We start from the raw sequence: 23,869 nt of genomic DNA on the forward strand, positions 1-23,869 counted from the left end.
ATATAACACTTCGTATTGTACTTAATATTTTTATGTACCAAGATAATGCAAGCAGTATATTCATTATGGTTCTGCAGAATAGTTTAATCAGGACATTGAGAAATGATTGCTTTCACTTCAGTTGCCGCACTATCAAAAATAATTACATTTCTCAACTTATCTCCACATCTCCATGAAGCTTTCCTTTACCTCCTAAAATTAATGAAATTTGGCTTTGTACCAAGATAGTAATTACACTATTATTAATTGCATGCATCTGGAAATAATTCAGATTTTTACCCCTTCATGACTATGATTTTGAAAGTGTCTTTAGAAAGTTGCCTTGGAAAATGTTGCAAACTCTGCCTCTCAATTATTCATCATGCTTTTCATCAAGCTTCAATTATTTGGATGTCTGTGAAAGAGAATGCAAACTATCCAGATTTTAAAGATCTGTAGTTTTGGGTGAACGGGACAGGTTTTCCTGGTAAAATTCCGTGGAGAGCACACACTAAAATTAGTGTGGACAAAGTCCAGTCAATCGCCGGCACCTGTGGATGGCAAAACAGCGAGATTGGGCAGGGGAGGCTTCGATGAAGTCAACAGGTCTCACCTGATTTCATAGGCATTTTGATGCTTCTTTTCTAAATTGTTTTAAGTTGGGGGTGAGCCAACCACGCCTTTATCCTTCCTCACTGACCAATCATAGGATGCAGGTTGTTTTTGGAAAGGGGGCGTGACCTCGGTTATGGCAGCTCTTCCGCTGAAGGCAATTACAGGAGAAAGCGGATAGGCCCAGGGCAGCCAAATCAGCAGCTGGGGGTATAAGTCCTTCCATCGTGGAAGTGAGTCAGTTTGATTCAGTTTGGTTTTCTTGGTGGTCCTGCAATCAGCAAGACTTCACAAGAGATGTGAGTAACTCTCATGTTTCTTTTAAGAAGGAAATGGCAACCCATTCCAGTAATCTTGCCATGGACAGAGGAGCCTGGCGGGCTATAGTCTGTGGCGTTGCAAAGAGTCAGGCATGACTGAGCAACTATCACTCACTCAGTCTGTTTACAGTTTGAGTAAAGAATGAAGGCATCTTGAAACTTTTTGATACCGTTTATTGTCTGACCATTTAGCAAAATTTTAGGCCTATTTTTCAAAAACCTCTTAATTACATAAATCACTTTGGGCAATTATTGCACGATCCTTAATTCCTTACACTTATTCAGGTGTTGGTTACTTCTAAGTTAGATTGTACAATATTGCCAGGTAGAGTACTGTGGTGAATGTTTACCGGGTCCAGTGTTGATGTTTGAGAAGTATGAGCTTTTCTTTTCTTTTCTGGTACTTCTGCCTCTTACGTCTATGCAAGAAGGTAAGTCTGTCTTAAAATTTTTCATATTACAAGATAAATTTTTTCTCATATTAACTGTGACTTTGAGTGAGTGATAAGCACGTAACATTGGGTTAACTTTTACATGTCTACTGCTGCGGAGCACATTTAAGTGGATTGGTAGAGTTTTAAACAAAATCAAACTTACTAAAGGTGGACTGTTTTGTTAGCATTTACAGTCTTAGAAGATTAGGAAATTCTCTAATTCATAAGATACTGTGCAACTGGAAACCTCATGGTGTTAAGTAGAGCCTTCTAACGCCTTTGGGTCATGGTCATAATGTAAAGGAGCATTGTGTCTGCCTTAGCTCATTGCATTTAGTGGCACAATAAATGCGTATGTATTTAAGTAAGAACAGGAGGCATGGGTATCTTTTACATGAATGTAAGTTGTTTTAAGAAAATCATTTGGTAAAATAGACTAATAAAACCTAATTTGGCTAATAAAATACACATGAAAGAGAAATAGAACTGTCTTTCTTGAATATCCTTCAGTTACTTCAGAACTATTCTCTTTTAAAGGAAACAAAATTATTGCCCTTTCATTGCAGCCTAAAAGGCTTTAAAATTATAAACAGTATTGCAGCTGACTGAATTGTTATCCTAATGCGTTATACATCAAGTCTCTGAAGATTCACAATGAGAGGCTTTTATAACTGAAATCCAAATGTTATGTACAATGACAATTTAAATGCATGTGCTCTCTTTAGAACTGACTTGAAAACATAGAAGTCTTTGATTAAAAAGGACATTACTATGGGCATGAAAAATGATTGCGTATGTGTGCGTGCTCAGCCGCTTCAGTTGTGTCCAGCTCTGTGTGATTCTATGGACCCTAGCATGCCAGGCTCCTCTGAACATGGGAGAACCCTAAATATGCTGCATGATAAGGTGACTATGACTCTGATTTTGACTGGCACTTAGGATATTCTTATTCTTCCCACCATAAAGTAGAATAAAATCCAACTCAACTTCTGTTCATACTCCATTCATGTTTTAAAAAAAACAAAACAGAATAATCCGGAGATCAACTAGATTTAGCCTTTGAAAGCATTGTTTTAAAAAAAAGTATATTCTTTATACACACCTCTAGTCAGCTGGTATTAATGCCAAGTCATATTTCCTAAAATGTTACTAATCCTTTTCCTCACTTCCTGTCCTGAGAAGTGCTACTGAGAGTAGGAGGCTTTCCCACATAAACCACAGTCTAGGGCCATCATTGGTTCCTGGTGTGAGCTCACACACAGGATTAGACTAGGATTATTAAATCAGACTCAGGAAAACCAGGTATAATCCAAAACCAAATTGTACTAACAACTTCAAGGAAACAATTGCTCAATAGCATTAGCAAGAAGAGTTCTGAAGCTGCTCATCTAAGCATTTTAAATCTTACATTCTATAGAAATGATAGGGTAGGATAGTTTAGTCGCTCAGTTGTGTCTGACTGTTTGCGAAATGATACTGAGTGGTATTGTTGGAATATAACAAACTGATCAGTTTTACTTTTATTTATCCTCTCTGATGTAGGACAGAGTTTGCTAGTGAAATTTTTAGATACATAGTAAGTTCTTATTTTACTTACATTTTTAAATTTTCCTCATTATTGAGTACATCTTAAATGTGCAGCATATGAACTTGGTATGCTAAGTCATAGGTTATCTCTTTAATGTGGAAATAGAATTTTGGCAATGATTTCTGTCTTCCAGATTTCCATTAATATTAGACATCTTAAATCTTTAATACTTTGAAAATATTATATGGCTAATGTATTTTATGTAATGTTTGTAGCATTCAGTTAGAGATCTTGCAATTTCATAAATGTTGGTGCTATAATTTGGAAGTAAAAAGACTTGTTGTAATGAACACTTAGCAATTTTCATAAGGAAAAATAAAGGTTTTTCAATCCAAATTAGAGCAATGAAATATAATGCTTTATCTTAAAAATACTTCAAGTGACAATTATGAACCTAACCACACATCAGTAGGTGATTCTATATTTATTTTCTCTACAAGATGTCAGGAACTAATTTATTCAGTAGGGTAGAGGGTTTTATTTTTTATTTTTTTGGTGTTTTTCAAATTTATAAAGTAGTATTTCATTTGGTAATGTTTATAACTCAGTTTAATTTTATTGTAACCTTTATTTCACCTCTGTAACTTTGCCACTCAACTATTGAATAAAATCTTAATAATATTTGATGGAAAGAGAATCCATATTCAAATGCAGCTTTTTAAGACTCTATTAGCTGAACACAACTAAAAATAATGAAGTCTCATTTCCAAAACTTCTCAGAGGAGGTTGTCAGGTTGAATAAGTAGAGATTTTATTTGATAATTTTCTGAAGATAATTATGAGTTCTAATATCCCTAAAACAGAATATTAATCAAGAATTAAAATGATCAAACCTGAGCCCTATGTGGGACTATTTCATATCTGTTGGCAGATAATGACAGTTCATAGTGACCCCACTGAAGATGGAGAGCTAGGCTGCTGCACTTGATGTAACATAACATAAATGTCATATACATGCAACTTTAACCAGTCTGGGCCCAGTGCTCAGGGGTCCAGTCAAGCAAAGAAAACTGAGTGAAACAGTCTCTAAGGTGAAGAACTAGAGACACTGGTATAATTGACAATGTACTGAGTTAACTGAGGAAGTCTTTACTCATCTTTTCAAAACAGGTACACACTGATTCGATGATATTGCACAGCCAAGCAAAGGCCTCATCAGTTTTGTTGTGAAGATAAGGCTTAATGATAGGGACACTCACATGAACACAACCAAGTGGTCAGTGCTCGTGTCTGGAGCCCAATTTTTCGGTTCAGCTTTTAGCTCTCTCACTGACCATGTGATGAATTTGGTTGTGTTTCTTACACTCAGGTCTCAAGCCCAATATCCATTTCACCTCCCTGATGTTAAGAAACCTTACATTTCCAAATGATTGAGTTTTTCTCTCCTGTAGGAATGATGAAAGCTTATTTCAACCTTGGACATATTCTAAGAGACAGTGGCAGAAGTGAAAAGCTTTGTCCTTTACCTTTCTGCCCATCTGTTTCACTGCTAATGATTGGAAGATGGGCAGGAATTACTGATTAGTGTTGACTGAGCGTGACTTTGGTCCCTGTCTCTGTCAGCACTGGGTTAACATATCTGGAGCAGCATTAAGAAGTAGCTTTAGCTGTGGAGCATAATCGCATGGGCAGGATACAGGCAGTGTTTATGTCTTTACATTATTGAAGGTAAAGCACTCGAAATTAACAGATTGAACATGTCAACTACATTTCCTGAAAGTGGGAATTTTTTAAATGGGCTTCGGTTGCATTTGGGGTTTGTGTCAAGTATTAGACATTACCCTGAAGCAAAAGAAAATAAAATTCAAGCAGGCATTTTTCAAAATTGTGCGAATGATCTCATCACAAATTTGCAGAGAGCAAATAAGGGAATTCTAGTTCTCACAAAGACACTTATGCAGCCCATTTTCCTCATTTTATATCTGAGGAAAAAGATACATCAGTGCTAAGTGCCATTCCCAAAGAACCACTGTGGTTATTGCCATTTGCCTGATCTAAAAACTAAGGAATTATAGGTTCAGTAAATGTTCCATTATGTTGTATGGATGAATGGATCCTGATTGCCTGAACTCAAGTCTTAAATTCTGTTTCTAGCTAAATACCTTGAAGAAAATTAATTAAAATTTCTGTATCTTGGTTTTCTCACCTATAAAATGGGAATAATTTGATACCTTCTACATAGAATGATTTTGTAAGAATCCAATTAATCCATACAAATCACTTAACAATAAACACTCAATATTGACTAATATTATAAGTTACAATCACCTGATAAATTTATACTTATCCCTATATGAATATATGAGAGCCTCCCAGGTGGGTCAGTGGTAAGAACCTGCCTGCCAATGCAGGAAATGCAGGAGGCATAGGTTTGATCCCTGTATCAGGAAGATCTCTTGGAGGAGGAAATGTCAACCCACTCCAGTATTCTTGCCTGGAGAATCCCATGGACAGTGGTGCCTGGTGGGCTACAGTTATGGGGTCACAAAGAGTCAGACACAACTGTGCAGGAATGATTATTGTTGCACGCTTATATGTTACTTATTGTTTCTTCTGAAATACTTTCAGTTAGGTAATAGCCCTTTTAATAAGGTTAGCTATGGAAACCATCTCAGAAAGGCATTTGCTGTTAGTAGAATCTACACTATTACTCTTCCAAGGAATATGACTAGAGTGGAATCATGGACAACTAAAGTGCACGCTTGGTTAGGTAATTTTCCCTACAAAGCGAGTGGCCTATTGGCAGTTGTAATTATTCTATCTGAACTGCATAACAGGAAAGAATGTGTACCGCATCGAATATCATGGTGAAATGTGAGTTTTTTCCTGTGTGATGTTTTATGACTTAATCTAAGAACTCTATTGTGCAAATGCAATAAAAGTGCAATTGTAGGTTTTTGCAGAATACACTCTTATGTAAAAGTGAATTAATAAAAATGATTATCAGTTAAATGGGCAATTCTGTTTCAAAATTATGTTAGATTATATAATAATGTAATTGACTTACACTTTAAATTGAGAAATAATTGATTGTTTATTAGCAACTCTTGGACCTAAGATATTGAATATTTTAAACAATGCATGCATGATATGGGAAAAATAAGTTACTTGCAAAAGTTAATTTTGTTTACTTTGGTACTAAGTGATTAAACAAAAAACTTAAAGAGGCCTGCATTATTAATGAAATTGCATTCTATCCTATTGGAATTTTGAGTTTTACATCTTTATAATGAAGTATCATTCATTATGTCTTCCAAAAAAACATCTTTTATGGTTTAACAAGATAGATACATTAGTCCTAGTCATTATGCTTCTCATATTTTTCTTAAAGTATTTTACACACATGTTTTTATCTGAAAATTTTTCTTAAGGTCTTAATTATGGTTATCCAAGACACTTTGTGTTTCTTAAATATAAGAATTGTAGCGGTATGTAGGTTATTTGAGAGAACGATATTTAGTTTTGTATTAACTTACATTGCAGTATAGTTGACTTAGAATGTTAGTTTCAGGTGTACAGCATAGTGATTGGATTTTTTAAATTACACACCATTCAAAGTTACTATAGTATTGTTGACTATATTTCTTGTGCTGTTCATCGCATCCCCGGGACTTCCTTATTTTATAACTGGTAGTGTCTACCTCCTCTCCTTCATCTATCTTGATATCCCCCTCCCCACCTCCCTCCCTTCTGGAAATCATTAGCTCTCTCTGTGTGTTTGTTTCTGTTTTGTTGTATTTGTTAGAACAATATTTAGACCAGTGGAACCACTGCTCAATTTTAACAGCTTACCTGGGTTTGTGTGAAAAATCTTGCCTTAAAGGCAAATAAACTCTGTGGTTTAATCTGCCATGAAATCAACTATTGTGAGGCATAAATAAATATTGAACCCACACTGTATATGTGTATTTGCTCTTTAAAGATCTCTTCATGGATCTATCCAGCTTAGTAAATAATTTCTTTAGTAGAAAGTTCTTAGGTTTCGATTCCCTTTCCTAAAGTTTCTTCTGGGCATATACATTGCAATTGTTATCAATAAGCTGCTTAGACTCACTGATCTGAGTGAACATAAAGCTCATGATTTGGACATAGCTTTGGTGCTCCCCTGGTAGCTCAGTGGTAAAGAATCCTCCTGCCATTGCAGGAGACGTGGGTTTGATCCCTAGATTGGGAGGATCCCTTGGAGAAGGAAATGGCAACCCACTCCAGTATTCTTGCCTGGGATATCCCACGGATGGAGGAGCCTGGTGGGCGACAGTCCATCAGTTGCAAAGACTCTGACATGGCTGATCAACTAATGCTTTTACAGTGTCTTAGGTCCATCATGAATATCATTCCAGAGCTCTTAGAATGAGTTACAGGAGGAGCTGGGATCTTTTTGTCACAAGGCTCACGAGGACTGCTGTTACTGTCTGACGTACACTCCTCTGTTTGCTTAGAAGCATCCTCTTGTGCCTTGGTGTGCTTTTCATTTATGTGCTGCCTTTCTCAATCACTGTCAGTGAGTTGTGGCTTTTCAAAATACAATGCCTGTTTTCCTCCATAGCATGACTGTGAATCCTGTAGTCATTGCTTCCAGAAATTGAAAAGAGAAAATTTCTCACTTTTTCCTGCACCTTCTCTGTCTTCCTAAGGTTTAAAGCCTGGTAGGCAGCATTCTCTGTCCCAAATCTGGTGAAATCACTGATTTCAGAGAAGAGCACATGGGTTTCCTTGAAGAAACAGAGGGCCTTTCATGTTGTATTGTTCCCATCACCACAAGGAGTTGTTCATTTCACTGAACAATGGCTATTCAGTTCAGTAGCTCAGTCATGTCCAACTCTTTGCGACCCCATAGACTTCAGCATGCCAGGCTTCCCTGTCCATCACTAATTCCCAGAGCTTGCTCAAATTCCTGTCCATCGAGTCAGTGATAGCATCCAACCATCGCATCCTCTGTCATCCCCTTCTACTTCCACCTTCAATCTTTCCCAGCCTCACTGCCTTTTCCAATGAGTCAGTTCTTTGCATCAGGTGGCCAATGCTTTGGAGTTTCAGCTTCAGCATCAGTCCTTCCAATGAATATTCAGGACTGATTTCCTTTAGGATTGACTGGTTTGATCTCCTTGCAGTGCAAGGAACTCTCAAGAGTCTTCTCCAACACCACAGTTCAAGAGCATCAGTTCTTCAGCACTCAACTTTCTTTATGGCTCAAGACTCGCATCCATACATGACTACTGGAAAAACCATAGCTTTGACTATATGGACTATTGTTGGCAAAGTAATGTCTCTGCTTTTTAATATAAGTGGAGAGTGAAAAAGTTGGCTTAAAGCTCAACATTCAGAAAACGAAGATCATGGCATCCGGTCCCATCACTTCATGGGAAATAGATGGGGAAACAGTGGAAACAGTGTCAGACTTTATTTTTTGGGGCTCCAAAATCACTGCAGATGGTGACTGCAGCCATGAGATTAAAAGACGCTTACTCCTTGGAAGGAAAGTTATGACCAACCTAGATAGCATATTCAAAAGCAGAGACATTACTTTGCCAACAAAGATTCGTCTAGTCAAGGCTATGGTTTTTCCAGTGGTCATGTATGGATGTGAGAGTTGGACTGTGAAGAAAGCTGAGCGCCGAAGAATTGATGCTTTTGAACTGTGGTGTTGGAGAAGACTCTTGAGAGTCCCTTGGACTGCAAGGAGATCCAATCAGTCCATTCTGAAGGAGATCAGCCCTGAGATTTCTTTGGAAGGACTGATGCTAAAGCTGAAACTCCAGTACTTGGGCCACCTCATGCCAAGAGTTGACTCATTGGAAAAGACTCTGATGCTGGGAGGGATTGGGGACAGGAGGAGAAGGGGATGACAGAGGATGAGATGGCTGGATGGCATCACTGACTCGATGGACATGAGTCTCAGTGAACTCCGGGAGTTGGTGATGGACAGGGAGGCCTGGCATGCTGCGATTCATGGGGTCGCAAAGAGTCGGACACAACTGAGCGGCTGAACTGAACTGAACTGAACACAGTTGAACTCTGATAGTAATAAGGAATTTTGGATCATTATTAGAAGATTAGCATCTTCATATATGCAGTTCACTCTGGTAATGAGGAAAAATTTAGGGAATAGGGACCAAAAAAACAAAACAAAAATGAGTTGACTTATGTTGGAGAGTCTTTTGAGCTCTATCTCTAAAGCTATAAAGTGAGATCTGACAAGGGCTATTGCTTTAAGTAGCTATCACTTCAAGGCTTCAGTATTATTACTTTTTTTTTTTTTTTTTTTTTTTACAATTCCAAGTATCGCTAGCCTGGCTACACCTCATTGTAAGAGGATTTAGCCTAAAGGTATGGATACAGGGAGGCATGAAAAATTGGGGCCATTAATAGAGTTAATCTACAAAATTGTACTAGTAAAGGGAGCATTGAGAAGTAGAAGAAAGCGAGGTGTGGCTCTTGTCACAGGACCGGCACCAGGGAGATCATGTGAGGATAGGAATTTAGCTCTACGCAAACTTGCCACTGTCTGCAGCTTACAAGGACTAAATTATTTATAGGTTTTTGAAAGTATACTCAGAATTTTTTAAAAATCACCTTTAAAATGGTATTATTTTATAATGTGTGAATCAATTTATATAATTCTATACAGTTGCCCACATTTTTATTTCATTTAATTTCATGGCATTTTCTTTTGTGCCACTGAGAATTAGGTTATTCTTGAAACTGAATCACATCCTCAATACAAGATGAAAAACTCAAGAAAAATAGTACGGCCTTTCTAAGCTGCCCTTTAGCTTCCACACTGTGTGGAATAATGGGAATATGCTGGAAGGTCGAACTGGATGACCTGATCTCAAGTCAGTTTTGCAGTGTCGTCCTCAATATGTTGCTTAAGACAGGAAACAACAAAATTTGTTCAAATGGTATCTCACAGAAGTTAAAGAATGCCAGCTTAAAAACGTAACAAGGGAATCAGCCAAATGCCCTGTATTTACTGTTAAATATAAGGAAAGTAGAAATACTGAGGGCTTTTCAACATAGGGAAGTCCATAGAAAGAGTTAATTACAATGATTAGATATTAGCTTACAATATAATTTTTAAAGATAATGTATATTTTCCTTAAATATAAATTAATTGTATTGCATCAGAACATGCAGTGTTTAACATTTGGTTAGTTGCTTATCACATTAATATTTATAACTGTTTTAAGCAGTATTGGGTTTAATATTTTATACTTCATTGTCACTTGGCATTAAAACTTTTAAAATGGCTGACTATAATTAAGTATATTAAGGATTGGTTAAAACATGTAATTGTTAGTTATAATGGAATGAAGATTTACAAGAAGAAAAGGAGAGAGTGAAGAAATTAAAGAGAGATAAAAGCAGAAAATTTAACAACAGAAAATTATAAAATTCCTGGTACATAAAGATATGAGGGAGTGACTTTTGAAAAAGATATCAAGTAAAAGTGTAGATAATATGAATTTATAAAATGGAGCCACATACATAAACTCTGTTCAGCCTTAAATTTTACAGGATAACTCATTCTTTGAAGAAAGGAATTAAGATGCATGCTCTCTGAAGTTGTTGCAGGTTAACAGGCTATGATTGTCTATCAGATTAGATCAGATCAGTCGCTCAATGGTGTCTGACTCTTTGCGTAGTTCTAGTCAATATTGGAATAGTTGTGCCTGAATCTTTTCAGGAACCAGGTGCCATGGAACCAAGAAAGCTGGCATCACCTGTGTGTTCACCCTCCTTATCTCCCATTGACTGGTCTCACTTCTGGACCAACAAGGAGAAGGAAAAAGTCAGAGTGACAGTCTGTCTGTAGAGAAGGTAGATTTTAAGAGGGAATAAAGAGACAATCCTCAAGGAGATCAGTCCTGGGTATTCATTGGAAGGACTGATGCTGAGGCTGAAACTCCAATAACTTTGGCCACCTGATGCGAAGAGCTGACTCATTGGAAAAGACCCTGATGCTGGGAGGGATTGGGGGCAGGAGGAGAAGGGGACGACAGAGGAAGAGATGGCTGGATGGCATCACCGACTCAATGGACGTGAGTCTGAGTGAACTCCGAGAGTTGGTGATGGACAGGGAGGCCTGGCGTGCTGCGATTTGTGGGGTCGCAAAGAGTCGGACACGACTGGGCGGTTGAACTGAACTGAAGAGACAATGAAAGAAAAACAGTGGTGACTAGAAATGGGTGAAAGTCCAAGTGTACAAACTTCCAGGTAGAAGGTGACTAAGTTCCAGGGATATAATTCACAGCATGGTGACCTCAGTTAATACTGTGTGTTGTATATTTGAAAGTTGCTGAGAGAAAACAGTTCTCGCCACACACAGGATTACAAGTATATGAGGTGATGTGTTGGCTAACCTTCCTGTGGTGGTTTGCAGTGTACATAAATGCACAGCCGTCGCTTTGTGTACTTTATAGTTAAACAGTGTTCTATGCCAGTTCTATCTCAAGCCAGGAAAGAAAATAGTGGCGGTTGTGCACACATAGTTTTCACCAAAAGTCAAATTCTATATTTCTCCCTAGTCTAGATGACGGAGAAAACTCTGGAAAGATTTAGGGACCTTTAGTCTTAACTTTCTTCTCTGCCTCTTGCAAGGTGTGAAATCTTCAACGATCTATCTATCCAAGATTCTTTTTTTTTTTTTTTTTTACTGATTCTATGTTAAACTTTAATCAGCACACAGCTTCCCAGTTAGCTGTTTGTGTGTGTGTGTGTGTGTGTGTGTGTGTGGGAGGGTGTGGGTTGACCAAACTTCTAGCATATATGCAGCTTAGCATTTTTTTGGAAACTGCCCTGAGGGGGACCCTATGCAGCGTTCTGGAAGTCCTTCATGGCATAGCTCACTTCCCTGGAGTGCTCAGTCCCATAGGTTCCATCAGCCTTGGCTACCCCAAGTTCTGATCTCTTCATCTTCTGCTCAGTGAGACCTGTGTTCCTTTTGGAGTCACTTGTTTGCAATGGAAACATTAAAGTGCCTGTGGGCAGACAGCCTGAGCAGTGGTAAGGCTAATGTGGTGGTTTCTCTCCCTGCGGAAGTCCTGTGCTGTCTGCCAGAATTTGTACTCCTTGGTTTCACATAGCACGTCCAGTTTTAGAGTCAGCTGTGGCAGGAGTGCTTGTCCTGTGCCTGATCATAAATGATGGCAAGGAGGAGAAAGGTGCATCTTAAATTCATATCTAAGTGTTTTTACTTTATCACACTCAAAGGGTAAAAAAATAAGAGATATTATCCTCTTCTTTAATTTTTCTGTGCATGGAAAGAAAGCTACCTTGTTTAATACCTTTTATTCTTTGCAAATGGATTAATCATCCCTCCTGAATGCTAAGGCAATGTAAACATTCATGTTTAAGTATTTGTATTTCCATCATACAACTTATGTGGGAGCCACTTTTCACACTGCAGTCAAAGTTAACATGAAATAGTAATTTAGTTAATGGAATATCTGCATCTGTTTTCACTGTTTGCGTTAAATTTTCCAAAGGGCACCTTAAAGAAGCAGTATCTCTGTCAGGACCTAATTATTTGTCTTCATATTCTAAGCAATTTCCTTTCATCTTTATTCTTGACTGTTGAATTTGTTTCCATTTTAGGGAATTCCTGATGGGTCTTGCCATTCCTCTGAATTTTCACTTCCTGTTTTGTGTGCGTGTGTGTGTGTGTGTGTGTGTGTGTGCTTTTTCTCCATTGTTCCCTTACAATTAGTATGGATTACTTTTGCCTCTAGGATATTTATATTTCAAAAGTACATCTTCTGATTGAGCATCTTTCTAATTAGCTCAAGTATTTTCTTTCTGCCCTTCCTCACGTTCAGGGGCATCTGGCTAAGAACCAGTTTTTATAGACTTCAAATCAATTTCACTTAGGATAATTAATATTTTATTTTTCATTTTAAAATTACCACTACTGATTTGCTTGGAATTATAATTTCAGCAAGCATATTTTTTTTTGCTTTGATCTTAAAAGTGAGTACTGTCTACTAGTCCTAGGTATTACGTTACAAAAATCTCAACATTTCACTTAATTTCCAGTGTTGACTACAGCAAACACGAGGCCTCTGAGGCCGTTGACTGCACTTCTTTAGTGATGTGGGGAAGTGTCAACATGGCTGCTGCTTTGCTCACTTTAATGACCTTCTTCCTCTGCTTTAGCTCCTGCTGTCCTCTTGTTACTGGGTTTTTCCTCTCTCCGTCCCCTACACTTCTTTACAGTTTCCCCTTATACCTTTTCTCTCCACCTCATTTAAGCCTTATAAGGAAATGCTCTACTTTTTAAGTAATGTGAAAATTGAGACATAAGTATGTTGCTGAAGCTATGCACTGAATAATTAAGAAAACAGAAAATTAAACCCAGTTCTGATTCCTGATGCAAGGGTCTTAATCACCATGATGTATCATCTGCAAGCTGAAGCTAACATATGTAATGGTTTTTAAATGGAATAAAAGCTGTCCTGGGTAATAATATTGCTTCTTCACAGATTAGTGAATCTGTTTCTAATTGTCAAAGCGTTCCTACAGGTTAGACAATGTAGTTAAAAATGTTGACACTATACAAAATAAACTATTTAGGAATATAGAAAATCCTCCTTCATAATAATACTGTAAAACCGAGATGCTGGTTCAACTTTAAATTTTTCCTCCTCCCAACATTTGAATAAGGGAAAATCTAGTCACCGAGTCAATGAAAACTATGCTGTGCTCACCAGTGGTACTTTGTGTATTTCACGGGAAACCATTTCAATTACATGAAAAAAAAAAAAAAAAAGAACAAGAAAACTTGTTTCATCCAAAATCCTTTCATCTTCCTGTTCACTCACTGATTTATTTGGTATAAATATTGACTAATTATTTGTCAAATGTGTTGTTATTCAGTGACAATATAACAGTGAACCTAATTTCACTGCCTGCCCTTAGTGAACTTTGAATTATAATAAACTCTACAGAGAGAAGTTCTTTATCCATGTAGAAGGGATAATATATCTCTAACACTTTATTAAATTCTTTATAATTGATATTCTCTTTTAACCAGAAAATAAAATATGTATTTCCTCAGAATATACTGAATTTATCACATTTCAATTAGGAACTCTGGCTATAGCAATAATTTTTGTTCATCAATGTCTCCAGTAGGGATAGCAAGAATGCTTTTTTAAAGTCTGAATGCTCTTGATCTTTAAGCTTAGCTACCCTTCCAGGTGTGAGCAGTATTTATGTACCTGATTCTAGAACTTTGAGATGGTGGAGTGGGATTTAGCATGAAATAAGCAGGCATAGATTCTCTACAGAATTTCATATGTTTAGCAGTCTGTGAGGCTTTTGATAAGAGGTTTCAGCACAAAAGGAATTTCGTAAGAAACCTAAGAATAAAAAAAAGATACTCCAAAATGTTTACTATGACATTGTGCTTTCCATTCTATTTGTGAACTTTATTAAAGAAAATAAACATAACTTTTTCTTGAAAATTAGAACAAACTAACATATGTCCCAAAAAGATTTAAACAAAATGATTTGTAAAAAGACTAACCTCTTTCTACCAGAAAGTAGTATGCTGTGACCTTTAAGGGAACCCTGGTGGGTTTATCAGAAAGCTTTTTTTTTTTTTAATGAAGGAGCAATATTAAAAAATGAACATGATACTGATTGTTTAATTATACTAATATAACACATTTGCAAAATGAGAGAAAAAGAAGGAATCCCTGCCAAGTGTGGCTTCCTTAAGAGAGGATCACAAAAATATAAATAAAGAAGACTAAAATAATCCTGTCAATAGTCTACAAACCATTTCTCTAAAGGGTCCGGTAGTAATCTTAGGCTTTGAGGTGTATGATCTCTGTTGCAAGTACTTAACTCTGCCATCTCTATGTGAAAGCTGTCACAGATGAGACATGAACAAATATGGATGTCTGAGTTACACAGACAGAGAAGGCGATGGCACCCCACTCCAGTACTCTTGCCTGGAAAATCCAATGGACGGAGGAGCCTGGAAGGCTACAGTCCAGGGGGTCGCTGAGGGTCGGACACGACTGAGCGACTTCACTTTCACTTCTCACTTTCACGCATTGGAGAAGGAAATGGCAACCCACTCCAGTGTTCTTGCCTGGAGAATCCCAGGGACGGGGGAGCCTGGTGGGCTGCCATCTGTGGGGTCGCAGAGTCGGACACAACTGAAGGGACTTAGCAGCAGCAGCAGAAGAGTTACACAGAAACTTCACTGCCTGCCCTGCAAGTTGCTGTGTTTGGCTTCATGGGCTAGGGTTTGCTGACCCCTGTAATAGGTAGATGTTAGCATTTTTGATAATGTAAATGATGGAAAAATTGTTTGAGGGTGTTGGCTTAGCAGTTTTATAGTTCATATACTTGATATAAGAAAACAGTAGAGAAATTTAGCAGCTTCCCAGACGAAAGGCATAAAAAGTTGAAAGTAGAATAAATAATACAGCAGGCTGTTTTAACATTCCTTTAGAGGTATGTTTTGTTTCTGTCTTGTTAATATGTCTATAAACCATTTTTGCACATTTATTTATGCAGTCTTTTTTTGTTTCATTCAGAAAAGAACAAACACTGTTGACTTTCTGTGTTTTTAATAATGAATAGTGCAATTACCATATGGTTTTAATTATTCAATAAAAATTTAATACTTATATTGCAAGGATTTTCCCCTCAAGGAGAGGATTTAGTGACTTTGATAATTTCAAATGAAATATTCCAAGAAAAAGCTATAAAATAGTAATGGTCACCTTGTAGATAAGCTATATCTGTTTACCTCAGCTTTAGAATACAGTCAAATCACTGTTAATTCTCTTGTCAGAAAATTTATTTGCTTTAGTAGTTGGCTTACTTCTAATAATACTGTATCTGTAGAGATTTCATTTTTAGAGATTAGTTGAAAATAGCCATGTTTAATTTCATATGTTAACATGTGCTACCTCTATTGATTATCTAACACTTCGGTCAAATAAGTCAAAAGTCACTTATTCACCATTCCCAATACTGCTTTTCACTTTCAGATCTTTATTTCATGATCTTTGTCTCCTATTTTCTCTTAACTTCTTGAACTCCTTAATCCCACCTGCCAATAATTCTTACAGAATGACATAAATGAAGGAGGAAACCTTTGCCTGGCTTTCAAAAATGTCCAGTACTTACACTGATTTCCCTGTTCTCTTATACCTCCTTCAGCAGCCTTCCTCCAGAGTCTCCTTCCTTCCCCATCTGACCTTTGAAATCCTGTGCCTTATGTAGGTCTAGGTCAGATAGCATCTTTGACAAGGTTCCCTTCCCTAATGACTGTCACATGTTCATATTCTATTTCTCTCCGAGAATAAGACTAGTCCCGGCAGGCTGGCATCTCAGCTGGGAGGAGGCCAAGATCCTGTCCTAGAATCCTGCTGCAGGAGCTGAGTCCCCGGTCACCGCAGATGAGAGACTGGTAAGCCCTAACTAGGAAACCACAGAGCCTCCTGTGACCTACCCAATGGTCCCTCTGTGGAGTGCAACATCAGGCTAAGAAATCCTTAGATGCCACAATAAGTTCTGTTTCTAAGAGTTTGCAGTGTTTGGCCTGGTCCTGTGCTTTTGTTTACTGATGTATTGCCAAAGATTTATAGACAGTAGGTACCCAGGATAAATTAGGTTTGCATATTAATAGTGATGAAAGCACAACAGGGAGTTGGGTCTGGCCCATCTCCCTTGGAGTTGGACCATTTGGCAATGATGGATGAACACCGTAATCAGGATCCCCTGGGGCTGGAGACAAGAAAGAGAAAACAAAGGCTGGTGAAGAAGCGCTAAGGTTGGAACCCAGGTAACTGTCCAGAAGTCTCTTGTGTTTTCCTCTCCACAGCCTGATGTTGGGCCTTTCTTCTTCTCCGACTGGAGTTAGAAGCTGTCAGCTACATATTGGCCCTTGCCATTTGCACTTGCCATCTATCTCCACAAGGATTAAATCATGTGCTGTGGCAGCTGCTGATTTTCAACACCTCTTGAAAGGAGTTCAGAGTAGAGAGCAGAAATGAGGCATTCTGTGCTCTAGAAAAAGTGGCAGGAAAGGTCTTCAGACAGTTGGATATTTTCAGGAGCTGATTTTAAGATCCCAGTTCTGTATCTCCTTTTATCTAGAAAGCCACTAAAAGCCTTCATGATGACCAACTGTTCCTTATGACTAGCAAAACTTCACGAGACTAGTAGAAAGCTTCTGGAAAAATATGTGCTTGATTGCACACAATCCCTCTTCACTAAAATCACATATATACTGACCTTCCCCCCTACTGCCTCTTTGGGACAGTTTCTCAGCTATCTGAAGTGCTATGTCCTGGACTGCAGTATTCATTTTGCCCCTGATAAAACTTAACTTGCAACTCTCATGTTGTGCATTTTTTTAAAGTTGACAAGGAAATGCCAAACAAAAGTAGTCATCAGTTGCCTTGTTAGTTGCCCCTCTCTGGGGAAGTCAGTAAGTTACAGGACTCTGAGACTTGACGCCATCACACCACTGACTTTGAGAACAGTATGAGACAGAGGCAAACTTGTCCAATTAGATGTATTTATTGTAGAATTATTCATCTAGGACAGTTATCTAATAAAATTACAAAACAAGTAGTATCCAGGATAATCATCCACCTTACCTAAAGCCATCCTTCCCAGTAATACCTAACCAATGTGCGTGCATTTCTTGGGGGTAAGAGTGGAAGGCCACAGTTCTTAACCACTAGGGGGTCCCTGTGGTGACTTGCTTTGTAGGGATGGACCCTCCCTTTCTCCTCACTTTCCCTTCTCACCCACGTCCCCCCAGAGCTTCCGGGCTCATCACTGGGTTGGGTCATGTGTGAGAGCTCTCTTCAAATTAAGATGCAGAGCTTCAATGTTAAACCTGAAAATGTCCAGAGAAGAAAGTGATATATACACCCTTAAGGCAGGAGCTTCCTTCGTGGCTCAGATGGTAAAAGTAGCTGCTTGCAATGTGGGAGACCCGGGTTCAATCCCTGGGTAGGGAAGATTCTCTGGAGAAGGCAATGGCAACCCACTCCAGTACTCTTACCTGGAAAATTCCATGGATGGAGGAGCCACGTGGGCTACAGTCTATTGGATCGCAAAGAATCAGACACGACTGAGAGACTTCACTTTCACAGCAGGAACAAGGACCATTGTATTATGGAAGCTGACTGAACCTTAACTTATGATGACCATGTGCTTTCTGTTACCATAGATATGTAAATAGTTGTGCATCTTTAATATATGCAAAGTAGGAAATTCTATAGTATTGATTCCCTGTGTGATTAATCACATCTGGCTCTGATGCTGGCTGTGGTTTTAGTTAGATGGAAATTAGGCAACTCTAATGTGCTGATCCCAGAGACGAGCAATGGACTTCCCTAGAATCAGGTGGCTCTTATTGGAAATGATAAAGTATTAAGGCCAGAGCAAAGACCTGGGATTCTATTTAGTACACCCTTCCTCTAAGATGTCAAAATCTGAATCCACATAGAAACTGGAGCTTACCTAAGACTTGCTTTAGGCTTTACTTCTGGAGAAGGAAATGGCAAGCCACTCCAGTGTTCTTGCCTGGAGAATCCCAGGGATGGCAGAGCCTGATGGGCTGCTGTCTATGGGGTCGCACAGAGTTGGACACAACTGAAGCGACTTAGCAGCAGCAGCTGGTTACTTCTGCCCTCCTCCCCATCTTTTCAGTGTCCCAGGTTAGCTGTTGATGACTGCAAATTTGTGTGGCTTTCTTCTAACATGGGAGACCCTTGGGAGCTAAGACCACATTGTAATCAATTTTGTGTACTTCTTTAAAGTTGAAGTGTCTTGCATCATTGATATCTTGTTATTACATGCACGCTTGAATATATAAAGTTTAAAATAAACACTTTTCTTTAAAAATGCATTAAAAAACACAGTCAAATTCCCAATTGAAAAAGTTTCCATTGTGATGTTATTTGAAGTAGACACCTCTGTTCACTAGCAAAGCCTAAAATGGATTTCAGGGACTTTGAAAGATGTCCAAGTGCTGAAGTTTGCAGCTGCATATCATTATTAGTGTTGGTATTGTTGTTACATTTTATTTGTTTTCAGAATTTACTTTGGAAATTCAAAATTATCTAGGTAGATGAAAAATAAAAATATATTAAAAAATAATGAGAATAAGTGTAAAGATAAACAGTAAAATAATCCCAAAATTGAGTGAGCTACTAAGGAAAACATTCAGACATTAGAGTTTGAAACCAATTAAAATCAGGTTTGAAATTAGAGGCAGAGATCCCCTTCTCTGTGCATGAGTAAACAGTTAAGATAGTCTGAAAAATACTCTAACCTGAATGAAGTGAATTTTGTTAAGGGTGAAAAAGGATGAAAAATAAAGATGAAGGTTAAAAACAGTGCCGGTTAACGTCCCTGCATCCCCCAGAGAGAGATTTGACTTAGGTTGTGTAATTGAAATCACAGGGACAGTAATAAACATATCTCCATCACCTGCTGACTCTAATTAAATATTTTTAGATACATATTCTTATTGAGGAAGTATCATATTCCTGTCCAAACCAGGATTTAAGTTTGGTTATCCAAAACAGGAACGTTTCTTAGGGAAAGCATTTCCATCAGGCACAATGTCAGTTTGGCAAACAGTAACTTGTCTGATAATTTGAGTGAGAAACAGACTCTGTGCCTATTAAAATATGGAGAGATTCTTACTTTCTTAGAAGCAGGACATTACTCACCTCCCCAGGGGTCTGTTTCACGGAGGCGATTACTCAAGGCAACGCTTGAAGAATAGCAGCTGGTCTGGGACAGTATTTACTTAACTACTTTATTTTTGCTGAGTGGTGTGTACTAAATAGAGGCAGATGCTGAACAGTCCAAGCTAATAGAAATGATTTTTAGAGTGTGTGTAAAGGAAGAGAGGACAGAACGTTAATGCAACAAGCCAGGGAGAGGAGCGATGGGGAGTATAAAGATGTCTTGTGGGGAATCTGATGGTGTTTCTGCTGTGTGCATGAGGGAGTTCTCTTCCCTGCCACCCATGGAACATGTGATAAAAAATTTGTATCTAGTTTAATGTTTGTGGAGGGAAGGTGTGTGCTGAGTGTAGCTTCAAAGTGAGTCCAGTGCAGGGGCCTAGGACACCACAATTGGGTCATAGGGAAATACCCAACTACCCATATGCAGGATAGATACCTGATGAGCAGTCTACAGAGAGATACTGCAAACAGGTCACGTGGAAATGGTGCGAACAGTGGAACGGCTGGTCTGAGGGGCACATGATAAGCTGATCTTTGGTAGAATTGGGTGGCATCCCAACGCAGGCAAACCTTGAAGGTTATAAGAAATGGGTGAAAAGCACACACGTGTTTTTGTCTTTCCAGGCTTAAGAACTGTCACACAAAGTGAGTAACATATCTGTGGATGTCATTGATCTTCGTTATTCAGAGTTCCACTTTATCACATGGCAGTACAGGGACACTGAGGAACTCAGCAGATCCCCTTCCTACACCAGTCCCAGCAACTTCAGCCCAGCCCACGTGGCCAAGTTCTATGCCCCTGCTCCCCAGGCAGATGCCTCTTGGCCCCTGCTCAGGTCAGAGGAAGTACCTGAGGAAGGGGTTCAAGCAGGTCCTAGAAGCTGCCACAGTGGTCTTAAGGGATTAGGGAGCATAGACGTAGTAAGCTCTGGACAGTCACATCCCACTTGCCCCTTATATCCCTTGCACTTTGGAAGGGGTGTGGATGAAGAAAGGAAAGAACAAGGCCCTCTAAAGGGCAGAGCCCAAGGTAGGGGTCTCTCTCATGTGGTCTGTGGTTGGAATGAAACTGTGTGGCATCTCTGACATCTCGAGGTTATTCTGGAAGCAATACGCAGGGCAGCGTGGAAGGGGCTGAGTCGGCAGGCATAAAGACCAAGGAGCTATTGTAATAGTCAAACGGACCTTATTTAGGGAAATGGCAATAAAGATAGAAAGGAGTGGATGGACACAAGAGATACTTAGGTGTGGTGTATAAGCTGTTGAACTCAATGACCAATTAAATCCCATAGTAGGAGGGAGAAGTTGGAAACCAGGATGAATCTGAGCTCTCTATGTAGTGAGGCCAGTAAATGGAAATATTGTGTTAATTTAGAAATCTCACTGATGTACTATGCTGTCTCAGACATTAAAGAAGTCCAAAATGAAAATCTGGAGTATGATTATAATTTCATAACTTGCTTTTGGTTGAATATAATGAGAACTGATCACCATTGTTTTTCAATATTTGCCTAAGGAATATATTCTTTGAAACACATGTTTTATATATATATATATATATATATAAATCTAAAAGAAACAATTGTATAATTTACTATGGTTTGGATATTTTTGAATCCCATCTAAACGTAAGCAGTTACACTTATTCAAAATACAATTAGTTTTAAATAACGAGGCTAAATTCCTTTTATTAAGTTTTCATTTAGTTTACTGTGTGAATATTTTCCTGAACCCATCTTGACCTCTTAAAACGTAGATGACATTCTTTCAAGTTGAAATATGTCCAGTCTGATCAGGACTCTATGAAATAAAAGTGAATTGTGTTTAAACCAGGCCTATGATGGGAACTACTGAATTGGAAAGAAATTGTTTAATTATTTATGCAAATTTAATTATGCCAGTTGAAGTAGAGGCTTGTCATAAATATTAGTCAAACAGAAGATAGTTATTTGAATGGCATTGCCTCTAATAAAGCAACATAAACAGACTAAACTAATTAGGAACTAAAATGCATAGGCTGTGAACTTAACATGAAATTTTCAGTTATGATATTATATAACTTGATAGTTTATTATTGCTGCTGTTATTAAAATAAACCCTCCTTATAGCACTTATAATGTTGGACTCCTACAGATTACATTATAATGAGGGTGTGATGCATTTTGATTGAGTTACCACAAGGGAGAAATTTAATTTAATTAAAATGGTCTTCATTAAAGTATTGCATTCAAGTGAAGTAATTACATGGCATATACAGTATGGAAGAAATCCTGCTGTTTAAAAGGGAGAAAATTCACAATAGACCAGCTATGATATTATTAAAGAGAGCCTTTCTAAATAATTAACCTCTGACTTCACCATAATGATATAGCAGACAGATGAACCTTGCTTCATGCTCTGGTTTTTAAACTACATAGCATATTATGTATAAACCTATGTAGAATTTATACATATAAATATCTACATTTATATATATAGATATAGTTACATATATGCACAAACTACTATATATAAAACTGACAAATATATTTATTAATAATTATACTCAAGCAATTAATGTTATAACATACACATATCTATTATAAAATGTTTGAGACATGTTCTATGCATATCCAACAGTTATTAAATATATTTGTAATTCTTAGGTAGTTTATTCATATATTAAAAGATTAAAAAATGTAGGGGGTGGGTGGGTAGATAGGTACTTTTAAAATGTTAAGTTGTGGAAAAATTGCTATGGCCATTACAGTAGCCTAGTAATAACTTTCCCAAGTTAATAATATTTTACATAGAAAGGTAACAAAACCTGACTTTGGATATTCAAGAGGATGGAGTAAATGATGACCTGAGTTATCACTACATTTTACTTTAGATTATCAAAAGTAGTGAAATAAAGCCTATGAAAATGACATTTCTAAATCAATCTGTTGGTTAACTGATTGCTGAACTGGGTTTATATATCAAAATTCGCAAACTGTAACATTTTGTTTGCCTTCCTTTATCTCTTGGCCCCTTTGTCTGTGAATTCTTCCTTGTTTCTTTAGGCACCCTCTTGCACTTATGGAATCTCCTTTCCTGGATCTTTCCCCTCTATTCAAAGAGCCCTATATTGGTTCTTTGCCTGATACATCTTTATACATTCATTAATATATTGAGGAAAATTAAAGTTTGAGAGTTGGAGTTTAAAACTCAGCTGAATGACCTGCAGCAGCTCTGAAGTTTTACAGAGTAACAGTTTTTTTTTTTTTTTTTTTTTTTCCAAAATTGACACATGTGCTTGACCTATCCTTGGCTGGCATAAGTTTCTTTAAGAGAATATTATGATTCTCCACTTTCACTCATTTCTGTTTCCAGTGTTATGTTTACATGAATGATCTTCAAACCTATTCTCTTCTAACTAGGATCCAGAGCATAGTTCTACAAACTTTCTTGCTATTGCTAGTCAATATACAGTAGCCATGTTAAACATGGCTTAAATCTAATATCTCCTTCTTTTACAAATGTCACATTTTCCCTCTGGGCTTCTTTCTTGTTCAATAAGATCATTATTTCCCTGGTAAACCAAAGTAGAACCTTAGTTTTCTGTCTACCATCATTTTCAAATTGTTAATCAAATGGCCTTCATCAGTTCAGTACAGTTCAGTTGCTCAGTCGTGTCCGACTCTTTGTGACCCCATGAATCACAGCACACCAGGCCTCCCTATCCATCACCAACTCCCGGAGTTCACCCAGACTCACGTCCATCCAGTCAGTGATGCCATCCAGGCATCTCATCCTCTGTCATCCCCTTCTCCTCCTGCCCCCAATCCCTCTCAGCATCAGTCTTTTCCAGTGAGTCAGCTCTTCACATGAGGTGGCCAAAGTACTGGAGTTTCAGCTTTAGCATCATTCCTTCCAAAGAAATCTCAGGGCTGATCTCCTTCAGAATGGACTGGTTGGATCTGCTTGCAGTCCAAGGGACTCTCAAGAGTCTTCTCCAACACCACAGTTCAACAGCATCAATTTTTCGGCGCTCAGCTTTCTTCACGGTCTAACTCTCACATCCATATATGACCACAGGAAAAACCATAGCCTTGACTAGACAGACGTTTGTTGGCAAAGTAATGTCTCTGCTTTTTAATATGCTATCTAGGTTGGTCATAACTTTCCTTCCAAGGAGTAAGCGTCTTTAATTTCATGGCTGCAGTCACCATCTGC

General features: G+C 38.1%; 1 protein-coding gene across 1 annotated transcript in view; it reads left to right on the top strand.

The window, feature by feature from the left end:
* Nucleotides 1–677: 677 nt before the first annotated feature.
* Nucleotides 678–23,869, top strand: part of TENM3 (teneurin transmembrane protein 3) — a 2,452,009-nt gene continuing 2,428,817 nt past the window's right edge. Inside the window, exon 1 of the mRNA XM_086379882.1 lies at nucleotides 678–890. The gene's annotated coding sequence lies outside the window, so the exon portion shown is untranslated. The remainder of the gene's footprint in view (nucleotides 891–23,869) is intronic.

This window comes from Bos grunniens, chromosome 27, assembly GCF_055505025.1.
Source record: "Bos grunniens cultivar Pamir isolate PY7600 chromosome 27, Bosgru_T2T1.0, whole genome shotgun sequence".
In the NCBI taxonomy this organism is placed as follows: Eukaryota; Metazoa; Chordata; class Mammalia; order Artiodactyla; family Bovidae; genus Bos; species Bos grunniens.